The sequence below is a fragment of the Hordeum vulgare genome, chromosome 6H (assembly GCF_904849725.1).
Source record: "Hordeum vulgare subsp. vulgare chromosome 6H, MorexV3_pseudomolecules_assembly, whole genome shotgun sequence".
NCBI lineage: Eukaryota > Viridiplantae > Streptophyta > Magnoliopsida > Poales > Poaceae > Hordeum > Hordeum vulgare.
This window is the reverse complement of record NC_058523.1, coordinates 396,944,276-396,956,939: the sequence shown is the minus strand read 5'-3', so window position 1 is coordinate 396,956,939 and position 12,664 is coordinate 396,944,276.

The following is a 12,664-nucleotide window of genomic DNA, read 5'->3' as shown; positions in this document are numbered from 1 at the left end:
GTTTTGACTTGTAAAACATAAATCTACAAGAATCATGAAATTCAAAAAAATCATTGGTTTTGGAGAAAAGAATTCATAGATTTTAAAAAAGTTCATGAATTTGAAAAAAAGATCACCAATTTTGCAAAAAAGTCCGTAAATTTCAAAAGAATCATTTATTTTGAAAAAGCTTCATCAATTTGATAAAACTGTTTGGACTTTGAAAACAGGTGATGTAGTCAAAAAAAGTTATCAGATCTGGAAAAGGCTCGTCAATTTAAAAAAATCAAGAATTCAAAAAAGATTATGAATTTCAAAAAAAATCATGAAGTTTACAAAGAATTTGAATTCAAACAAAAAATAACAAGAGAAAGGTAGAAAAAGAACTAAAATAAAAGGAACAAGAAAAAGAGAAAGGAAAGTAAGAAAAAAAAAATCCGAATAAGAACCATCTAGAAAACCAACCGGCGAACCGGAAAAACTGGTTTGGGAAGCTTCCCAAAACCGGACGCTTCCACAAACAGAAGATAGATGAAAAAAGAATTAAATATTTGTGAGGTGCCTTAAGCCCTGTTTGGAACCACCCAGATTATATAATCTGGTTTTTATAATCTATTATGCTTCCAAACAAGATAGTTTATATTGTAGATTTTAAAAACTAGATGACCAGATTATTAAAAACTCATAATCTACTCTACCCAGCTAAAATCAGATTATGGATTACTAATGACCTATTACCCTTGTAAACTTGGAGATAATTACCTACCGTCACCGCCACCGTCTTATTTTTATAAACAGGGCAGACATGTCATTGTACAATGTAAAACCTGAATTACAGTTTATATAATCTGGTCTTCAAACATGCCTACCTGGATTATTTTTATAAACCAGATTATATAATCTATCTTCATAATCCAGATTATTATAATCTATTTTGGTTCCAAACAAGGCCTTAGTTGGTTGAGCAGTTTATACTGAACGGGGTGGTCACGAGTTAGAAATATGTCGGACATACCTTTTTTGAAAATTGACAGAAAAGAAAAAAAGAAAAATTGGCCGGCCCAGTACGGAGGTGTGCGCCAGTTTGCAGATAACACATTAACGGACACAGAAGGGGCGAATCCTATTTAACACCACAGGCACCCACGACCTACAAGTCGGTAGTGTGATGGAGTAACTACTCCACCGTGCCGCATTAGCTGCTCAGGTACTACTTCTTCCCCTCTTTCTTATTTCGTCCTACGTCTTTTTCTTTTTTCATTTTTTCGTCTTCATTTTTATTCGTTTTTAATTGCACGAACTTATTTTCAAAATTGGTGAACTTTTTAAAATTACGATGATCTATTTTCTTGATAAATCATGATGAACTTTTTTCAAAGTGGATGAATATTTTCAACTTTGATGATTTTTTGAAATAAAATTCAATGATTTTTTCAAAAAAATCGATGAACTTTTTCAAAAAATGATGAACTTTTATCAAATTCAATGAACTTTTTTTAACAAGTGGTGATTGGTTTTCCAAAATGTGTGAACTTTTTCCAAATTCGATGATCTTTTGAAAAAATGAAGAACTTTTATAAAATTCGATGAACCTTTTTCAAAATCGATGAACGTTTAAAAAAAAGATGAACTTTTATCAAATTCGACTAATTTTATAAAAAATCGGTGAATGTTTTTCAAAATTTGATGAATGTTTTTCAAATTCAACGAACTTTTTGAAAAAAATGATTATCTTTTTTGAAATTTGACGAACTTTTTTTGCAAATTAGTAAACATTTTTTGAATTCGATTGACCTTATAAAATTTTTATGAACTTTCTCAAAATCCATGAACTTTTTTGAAATACCAATTTTTATTATTTTTATTTTTTGTATTTTCTTCTTTTTATTAAAGTCAAAGATTAACTAATTAATCGATCAACCACGCATGACCAAAACAGACCTCGAGCGAGAAAGGGAGCGATCATGCGGGAGCAAGCGAGCGAGCGAACAGGCGGAGCGAACGATCAATCGAGCGCTACATGGGCCGACCCATGAAGCGTCGGCTGTGAGCGCCAACTCCCATGGCGGTGCTTGAAGCGCCAACTAGGAGCACCCCACAGAAGGCACCAAGTAGGAGTTGTGACATTCGCACCATGCATATTTTAGGGGATGATATATATCGCCTATAACAATCCGGATGAAGCGATCGGTCACAATGATAGGCAAATGGGCCAGGCCCAACATGCAGTAACAAACTCGCTCACCTTAATCACATACTTTTCCTCGCATAATGTGTCGAAATCACTAATTAAGACTTGTCCTTGGTAAAGGTCACATTGACATTTTTCAGCTTGCGATAAAGTGGCGCTCATAACCTGGGAGTTTTCCTAGTTTTTATAGATTCTTTATTCAAAATATTTTATCTCTCAAAACATGCATCCAAAATCGCAATACTATTGAATTTCTCGCGTCGAGTACTTTGAAACTAGATATGATGTTAATATGTTTTGATGATTCTTTTTCATGAAAAAAATTGAGAAAAAACTCGAGCCAAAAGCATGAATTTCCACACTTTTCTTTCCTTTCCGAGAGGCACAACTGTGCTTCCATGCAAAGTAAACCGATGCCTCGCGCGAAACGATCTGTTTTTGAGAAGTAGCCAGGTAAATATCTTCAACCGAGGGGGCGCCCAAGTTGTCCAGATCATCCTCTTGAAGTCTGATTTCATGACTCCTTAAAATTGTGCCTTGTACGCAGAGCGTGCTGTATACTTCCCTGATGCCTCTAGGTTCCATTTGATAGTGTCGCTAGTGCCTTCCTGTAGGTGAAGATCCCTATCCTGGAGCCATCTATGAAGCCTAATCGTCTCCTCCCATAGCTGCGTAGTGTTACCATGGGCGAGGTCTGCTAACCAGTTGTTGTTGGTTAGCGCCTCCTTTACTGTTCTATGCTTCCTCCTGGAGTGCCTGAAGTGAGATGGGAAAGATGTCTTTAGGCTTCCCACTCCCGTCCAAGAGCAGTGCCAAAAGGATGTCGTTGCGCCGTTGCCGAGGACGACTGTCGTTGAAGCGTTAAAAAGAGCCTTGTCGGCTTCGTCGCATGGCAGTGCCATGCCCCGCCATGGCCTGTCTAGGCTCGTCCAGGCTCGCCAAAGCCACCGCAGCCTAAGGGCTCTACTGAAACGGTTTAGGTCTAGGATGCCCAAACCCCCGTTCTCCACTAGGGAGCAAACGGCTGGCCAGTTTACTTTGCACTTCCCTCCACCATATTCGCCCTCATCTTGTGCCCAAAGATATCATCGCCTAGCCTTGTCTACCTCATCGAAGAACTTCCTGGGCACCCTTAGCACTGAAAGTGCAAAAGTTGGTAAGGTTGTGAGGACACTACGCACCAGGACGCGCCTACCGGCGATATTCAACAGCTTCCCCTTCCATCCTGCTAGTCTAGCCCTAATTCTGTCCAAGATAAACTGAATATGAACTAGTCGTAGCCTGGACAGTGTGATCGGCAATCCTAGGTATCTTAGCGGGAAACCAACAACAGTCCCTCCGAAGTTTGCTAGAATTTGTTGGAGGTCTATGTCGTCACAGCGGATGGCTGAGCAGTGGATTTTGCCGGATTGATGTGCAGTCCAGACGCGTGCCCGAAGTCCCGCAAAACAACCATCAGCACTTCAATTTCTTCCCTAACCGGATTTGCGAAGATGACGGCGTCGTCCGCATAAAGGCTCACTCGAAGAGAGATGTTCCTGCCTGGCAACGGTGCTAGCAGGTGCATCTCCGTTGCCTTCTCCAGTAGCCGGTGCAGGGTGTCGATGGCGATGATGAATAGAAGCGGTGAAAGCGAGTCCCCCTGTCGTAAGCCCCTCTGGTGGTTGAAGAATCTGCCGACAGTGCCGTTCGGCATGACGGCCAAAGAGGCCGTGCAAAGAAGCAGTGACATCCAGTCACGCCAGCGCGCCAGGAACCCTAGCTGTTGTAGCACCTCGAGCAGATATTCCCATGAAACGCTATCGAAAGCTTTCGCGATGTCTAGCTTAAGCTGTTGGAATTATGCCCTAGAGGCAATAATAAATGTATAGTTGTTATTATAATTCCTGTATCAAGATAATAGTTTATTATCCATGCTATAATTGTATTGAATGAAGAATCATTTACATGTGTGGATACATAGACAAAACACCGTCCCTAGCATGCCTCGAGTTGGCTAGCCAGTTGATCAATGATAGTCAGTGTCTTCTGATTATGAACAAGGTGTTGTTGCTTGATAACTGGATCACGTCATTGGGAGAATCACGTGATGGACTAGACCCAAACTAATAGACGTAGCATGTTGATCTTGTCATTTTGTTGCTACTGTTTTCTGCGTGTCAAGTATTTATTCCTATGACCATGAGATCATATAACTCACTGACACCGGAGGAATGCTTTGTGTGTATCAAACGTCGCAACGTAACTGGGTGACTATAAAGATGCTCTACAGGTATCTCCGAAGGTGTTAGTTGAGTTAGTATGGATCAAGACTGGGATTTGTCACTCCGTGTGACGGAGAGGTATCTCGGGGCCCACTCGGTAATACAACATCACACACAAGCCTTGCAAGCAATGTGACTTAGTGTAAGTTGCGGGATCTTGTATTACGGAACGAGTAAAGAGACTTGCCGGTAAAACGAGATTGAAATAGGTATGCGGATACTGACGATCGAATCTCGGGCAAGTAACATACCGAAGGACAAAGGGAATGATATACGGGATTATACGAATCCTTGGCACTGAGGTTCAAACGATAAGATCTTCGTAGAATATGTAGGATCCAATATGGGCATCCAGGTCCCGCTATTGGATATTGACCGAGGAGTCTCTCGGGTCATGTCTACATAGTTCTCGAACCCGCAGGGTCTGCACACTTAAGGTTCGACGTTGTTTTATGCGTATTTGAGTTATATGGTTGGTTACCGAATGTTGTTCGGAGTCCCGGATGAGATCACGGACGTCACGAGGGTTTCCGGAATGGTCCGGAAACGAAGATTCATATATAGGATGACCTCATTTGATTACCGGAAGGTTTTCGGAGTTACCGGGAATGTACCGGGAATGACGAATGGGTTCCGGGAGTTCACCGGGGGGGCAACCCACCCCGGGGAAGCCCATAGGCATTTGGGGAGCCACACCAGCCCTTAGTGGGCTGGTGGGACAGCCCACAAGTGCCCAATGCGCCAAGAGAAGAAAAATCAAGAGGAAAAAAAAAAAAGGAAGGAGGTGGGAAGGGAGGGGGACTCCTCCCACCAAACCAAGTCCAACTCGGTTTGGGGGGGGGGAGTCCTCCCCCCTTGGCTCGGCCGACTCCTTGGGGGTCCTTGGACCCCAAGGCAAGGCCCCCTCCCTCCCACATATATATACGGAGGTTTTAGGGCTGATTTGAGACGACTTTCTCACGGCTGCCCGACCACATACCTCCACGGTTTTTCTTCTAGATCGCGTTTCTGCGGAGCTCAGGCGGAGCCCTGCTGAGACAAGGTCATCACCAACCTCCGGAGCGCCGTCACGCTGCCGGAGAACTCTTCTACCTCTCCGTCTCTCTTGCTGGATCAAGAAGGCCGAGATCATCGTCGAGCTGTACGTGTGTTGAACGCGGAGGTGCCGTCCATTCGGTACTAGATCGTGGGACTGATCGCGGGATTGTTCGCGGGGCGGATCGAGGGACGTGAGGACGTTCCACTACATCAACCGCGTTCTCTAACGCTTCTGCTGTACGATCTACAAGGGTACGTAGATCACTCATCCCCTCTCGTAGATAGACATCACCATGATAGGTCTTCGTGCGCGTAGGAAAATTTTTGTTTCCCATGCGACGTTCTCCAACAGTGGCATCATGAGCTAGGTTCATGCGTAGATATCTTCTCGAGTAGAACACAAAAGTTTTTGTGGGCGGTGATGTGCGTTTTGCTGCCCTCCTTAGTATTTTCTTGATTCCGCGGTATTGTTGGATTGAAGCGGCTTGGACCGACATTACTCGTACGCTTACGAGAGACTGGTTTCATCGTTACGAGTAACCCCCTTTGCTCAAAGATGACTGGCAAGTGACGGTTTCTCCAACTTTAGTTGAATCGGATTTGACCAAGGAGGTCCTTGGATGAGGTTAAATAGCAACTCATATATCTCCGTTGTGGTGTTTGCGTAAGTAAGATGCGATCCTACTAGATACCCTTGGTCACCACGTAAAACATGCAACAACAAAATTAGAGGACGTCTAACTTGTTTTTGCAGGGTATGATTGTGATGTGATATGGCCAATGATGTGATGTGATATATTGGATGTATGAGATGATCATGTTGTAATAGAAATATCGACTTGCACGTCGATGGTACGGCAACCGGCAGGAGCCATAGGGTTGTCTTTATACTAACGTTTGTGCTTGCAGATGCGTTTACTATTTTGCTAGGATGTAGCTTTAGTAGTAATAGCATAAGTAGCATGACAACCCCGATGGCAACACGTTGATGGATGATCATGGTGTGGCGCCGGTGACAAGAAGATCGTGCCGGTGCTTTGGTGATGGAGATCAAGAAGCACGTGATGATGGCCATATCATGTCACTTATGAATTGCATGTGATGTTAATCCTTTTATGCACCTTATTTTGCTTAGAACGACGGTAGCATTATGAGGTGATCTCTCACTAAAATCTCAAGACGAAATTGTGTTCTCCCCGACTGTGCACCGTTGCTACAGTTCGTCGTTTCGAGACACCACGTGATGATCGGGTGTGATAGACTCAACGTTCACATACAACGGGTGCAAAACAGTTGCGCACGCGGAACACTCGGGTTAAGCTTGACGAGCCTAGCATGTGCAGACATGGCCTCGGAACACATGAGACCGAAAGGTCGATCATGAATCATATAGTTGATATGATTAGCATAGGGATGCTTACCACTGAAACTATACTCAACTCACGTGATGATCGGACTTGGGATAGTGTAAGTGGATCATGAACCACTCAAATGACTAGAGAGATGTATTTTTTGATTGGGAGTTTAGCATATAATTTGATTAAGTTGAACTCTAATTATCTTGAACATAGTCTAAGTCCACTTTGAATATATTTGTGTTGTAGATCATGGCTCACGCGAGTGTCATCCTGAATTTTAATACGTTCCTAGAGAAAGCTAAGTTGAAACATGATGGAAGCAACTTTGTAGACTGGGCTCGTAATCTTAAGCTAATCTTACAAGCTGGGAAGAAGGATTATGTCCTTAATGCTGCGCTAGGAGATGAACCACCCGCTACAGCTGATCAGGATGTTAAGAACGCTTGGTTAGCGCGTAAGGAGGACTACTCAATAGTTCAATGTGCAGTCTTGTATGGCTTAGAACCGGGACTTCAACGTCGCTTTGAGCGTCATGGAGCATTTGAGATGTTCCAGGAGTTGAAGTTTATCTTTCAGAAGAACGCCTGGATCGAGAGGTATGAGACCTCCGATAAATTCTATGCTTGCAAGATGGAGGAAAACTCGTCTGTCAGTGAACATGTGCTCAAAATGTCTGGGTACTCAAACCGTCTAGCTGAGCTGGGGATTGAACTCCCGCAAGAGGCTATCACTGACAGAATCCTTCAATCACTGCCGCCAAGCTATAAAGGCTTTGTGTTGAACTACAACATGCAAGGGATGAACAAGTCTCCCGGCGAGTTGTTTGCGATGCTGAAAGTCACAGAGTCTGAACTCCGTAAAGAGCATCAAGTGTTGATGGTGAGCAAGACCACTAGTTTCAAGAGAAACGGCAAAGGCAAGAAGGGCAATTCGAAGAAGAGCGGCAAGCCTGTTGCCAATCCGCCAAAGAAACCCAAGGCTGGACCTAAGGCTGAAACAGAGTGCTTCTATTGCAAGGGTATGGGTCACTGGAAGCGCAATTGCCCCAAGTATCTGGCAGATAAGAAGGCGGGCAAAGAAAAATCAGGTATATTTGATATACATGTTATTGATGTGTACTTAACCGGCTCTCGTAGTAGTGCCTGGGTATTCGATACCGGTTCTGTTGCTCACATTTGCAACTCGAAACAGGAACTGCGGAATAGACGAAGGCTGGCGAAAGACGAAGTGACAATGTGCGTAGGAAATGGTTCCAAGGTTGATGCAATCGCCGTCGGCACAGTGTCACTTCAGCTACCATCGGGATTAGTGATGAACTTAAATCATTGTTATTTAGTGCCTGCGTTGAGCATGAACATTATATCTGGATCTTGTTTATTGCGAGACTGTTACTCTTTTAAGTCTGAGAATAATGGTTGTTCTATTTCTATGAGTAACATCTTTTATGGTCATGCACCGAATGTGAGAGGATTGTTCATATTGAATCTTGATAGCGATACGCATATACATAACATTGAGACCAAAAGAGTTAGAGTAAACAATGATAGCGCCATATTTTTGTGGCACTGCCGCTTGGGTCATATTGGTGTAAAGCGCATGAAGAAACTCCATGCTGATGGACTTTTGGAGTCACTTGACTTTGATTCACTTGACACGTGCGAACCATGCCTCATGGGCAAGATGACTAAGACTCCGTTCTCCGGAACAATGGAGCGTGCAAGTGACTTGTTGGAAATCATACATACCGATGTGTGTGGTCCAATGAGTGTAGAGGCACGCGGCGGATATCGTTATTTTCTCACCTTCACTGACGATTTAAGTAGATATGGTTATGTCTACTTGATGAAGCACAAGTCTGAAACATTTGAAAAGTTCAAGCAATTTCAGAGTGAAGTGGAAAATCATCGTAACAAGAAGATCAAGTTCCTACGGTCTGATCGTGGGGGTGAATATCTGAGTTTCGAGTTTGGTGCTCACTTAAGACAATGTGGAATTGTTTCGCAGTTAACACCGCCTGGAACACCACAACGTAATGGTGTGTCCGAACGTCGTAATCGTACTTTGTTAGAGATGGTGCGATCTATGATGTCTCTTACTGATTTGCCGTTATCATTTTGAGGTTATGCATTAGAAACAGCTGCATTCACTTTAAATAGGACACCATCAAAATCTGTTGAGACGACACCATACGAACTGTGGTATGGCAAAAGGCCAAAGTTGTCGTTTCTTAAAGTTTGGGGATGTGATGCTTATGTCAAAAAGCTTCAGCCTGAAAAGCTGGAACCCAAAGCGGAAAGGTGCGTCTTCATAGGTTACCCAAAAGAGACAGTTGGGTACACCTTCTATCTCAAATCCGAGGGCAAAGTGTTTGTTGCTAAAAACGGAGCTTTTCTCGAGAAGGAGTTTCTCGAGAGAGAATTGAGTGGGAGGAAGATAGAACTTGACGAGGTTGTCGAACCTCTCATCCCTCTGGATGGTGGCGCAGGGCAAGGGGAATCCTCTATCGTTGCGACGCCGGTTGAGGAGGAAGTTAATGATGATGATCATGAAACTCCAGTTCAAGTTTCTGTTGAACCACGCAGGTCGACGAGATCACGTGCTGCTCGAGAGTGGTACGGTAATCCCGTCTTGTCAATCATGTTGTTAGACAACAATGAACCTGCAAATTATGAAGAAGCAATGGTGGGCCCAGATTCCAACAAATGGCTAGAGGCCATGAAATCCGAGATAGGATCCATGTATGAGAACAAAGTGTGGACTTTGGAGATACTACCTGAGGGCCGCAAGGCTATTCAGAACAAATGGATCTTTAAGAAGAAGACGGACGCTGACGGTAATGTGACCGTTTATAAAGCTCGACTTGTGGCAAAGGGTTTTTCACAAGTTCCAGGAGTTAACTACGATGAGACTTTCTCACCCGTAGCGATGCTTAAGTCCGTCAGAATCATGTTAGCAATAGCTGCATTTTTTGATTATGAAATCTGGCAGATGGATGTCAAAACGGCGTTCCTTAACGGTTTCCTTAAGGAAGAGTTGTATATGATGCAACCCGAAGGTTTTGTCGATCCTAAAAATGCTGACAAGGTGTGCAAGCTCCAGCGATCCATTTATGGACTGGTGCAAGCATCTCGGAGTTGGAACAAACGCTTTGATGAGGTGATCAAAGCATTTGGGTTTATACAAGTGGTTGGAGAATCTTGTATTTACAAGAAAGTGAGTGGGAGCTCTGTGGCGTTTCTAATATTATATGTGGATGACATATTACTGATTGGAAACAACGTAGAGCTTTTGGAGAGCATAAAAGGTTACTTGAATAAAAGTTTCTCTATGAAGGACCTAGGAGAAGCTGCTTACATTCTAGGCATTAAGATCTATAGGGATAGATCAAAACGCCTGATAGGACTTTCACAAAGCACATACCTTGATAAAGTTTTGAAGAGGTTCAAAATGGAACAGTCCAAGAAAGGGTTCTTACCAGTTTTACAAGGTACGAGATTGAGTAAGACTCAGTGCCCAGCAACTGATGAAGATAGAGAGCATATGCGCTCCGTCCCCTATGCTTCAGCCATAGGTTCTATCATGTATGCGATGCTGTGCACTAGACCGGATGTTAGCCTGGCCATAAGTATGGCAGGTAGGTTCCAGAGTAATCCAGGAGTGGATCACTGGACATCGGCCAAGAATATCCTGAAGTACCTGAAAAGGACTAAGGAGATGTTTCTCGTGTATGGAGGTGACGAAGAGCTCGCCGTAAAAGGTTACGTCGATGCAAGCTTTGACACAGATCCGGACGACTCCAAGTCGCAAACCGGATACGTATTTATTCTTAATGGGGGTGCAGTAAGCTGGTGCAGTTCCAAGCAAAGCGTCGTAGCAGATTCTACATGTGAAGCGGAGTACATGGCTGCCTCGGAGGCGGCTAAGGAGGGTGTCTGGATGAAGCAGTTCATGACGGATCTTGGAGTGGTGCCAAGTGCACTGGATCCAATAACCTTGTTCTGTGACAACACTGGTGCCATTGCCTTAGCAAAGGAACCAAGGTTTCACAAGAAGACCAGACACATCAAACGACGCTTCAACCTCATCCGCGACTACGTCGAGGAAGAGGACGTAAATATATGCAAAGTGCACACGGATCTGAATGTAGCAGACCCGCTGACTAAACCTCTTCCACGGCCAAAACATGATCGACACCAGAACTGTATGGGTGTTAGATTTATTACAATGTAATTCACATGGTGATGTGAGGGCTAGATTATTGACTCTAGTGCAAGTGGGAGACTGTTGGAATTATGCCCTAGAGGCAATAATAAATGTATAGTTGTTATTATAATTCCCGTATCAAGATAATAGTTTATTATCCATGCTATAATTGTATTGAATGAAGACTCATTTACATGTGTGGATACATAGACAAAACACCGTCCCTAGCATGCCTCTAGTTGGCTAGCCAGTTGATCAATGATAGTCAGTGTCTTCTGACTATGAACAAGGTGTTGTTGCTTGATAACTGGATCACGTCATTGGGAGAATCACGTGATGGACTAGACCCAAACTAATAGACGTAGCATGTTGATCTTGTCATTTTGTTGCTACTGTTTTCTGCGTGTCAAGTATTTATTCCTATGACCATGAGATCATATAACTCACTGACACCGGAGGAATGCTTTGTGTGTATCAAACGTCGCAACGTAACTGGGTGACTATAAAGATGCTCTACAGGTATCTCCGAAGGTGTTAGTTGAGTTAGTATGGATCAAGACTGGGATTTGTCACTCCGTGTGACGGAGAGGTATCTCGGGGCCCACTCGGTAATACAACATCACACACAAGCCTTGCAAGCAATGTGACTTAGTGTAAGTTGCGGGATCTTGTATTACGGAACGAGTAAAGAGACTTGTCGGTAAAACGAGATTGAAATAGGTATGCGGATACTGACGATCGAATCTCGGGCAAGTAACATACCGAAGGACAAAGGGAATGACATACGGGATTATACGAATCCTTGGCACTGTGGTTCAAACGATAAGATCTTCGTAGAATATGTAGGATCCAATATGGGCATCCAGGTCCCGCTATTGGATATTGACCGAGGAGTCTCTCGGGTCATGTCTACATAGTTCTCGAACCCGCAGGGTCTGCACACTTAAGGTTCGACGTTGTTTTATGCGTATTTGAGTTATATGGTTGGTTACCGAATGTTGTTCGGAGTCCCGGATGAGATCACGGACGTCACGAGGGTTTCCGGAATGGTCCGGAAACGAAGATTGATATATAGGATGACCTCATTTGATTACCGAAAGGTTTTCGGAGTTACCGGGAATGTACCGGGAATGACGAATGGGTTCCGGGAGTTCACCGGGGGGGGGGGGGGGGGGGCAACCCACCCCGGGGAAGCCCATAGGCATTTGGGGAGCCACACCAGCCCTTAGTGGGCTGGTGGGACAGCCCACAAGTGCCCAATGCGCCAAGAGAAGAAAAATCAAGAGGAAAAGAAAAAAAAGGAAGGAGGTGGGAAGGGAGGGGGACTCCTCCCACCAAACCAAGTCCAACTCGGTTTGGGGGGGAGTCCTCCCCCCCTTGGCTCGGCCGACTCCTTGGGGGTCCTTGGACCCCAAGGCAAGGCCCCCCTCCCTCCCACCTATATATACGGAGGTTTTAGGGCTGATTTGAGACGACTTTCTCACGGCTGCCCGACCACATACCTCCACGGTTTTTCCTCTAGATCGCGTTTCTGCGGAGCTCGGGCGGAGCCCTGCTGAGACAAGGTCATCACCAACCTCCGGAGCGCCGTCACGCTGCCGGAGAACTCTTCTACCTCTCCGTCTCTCTTG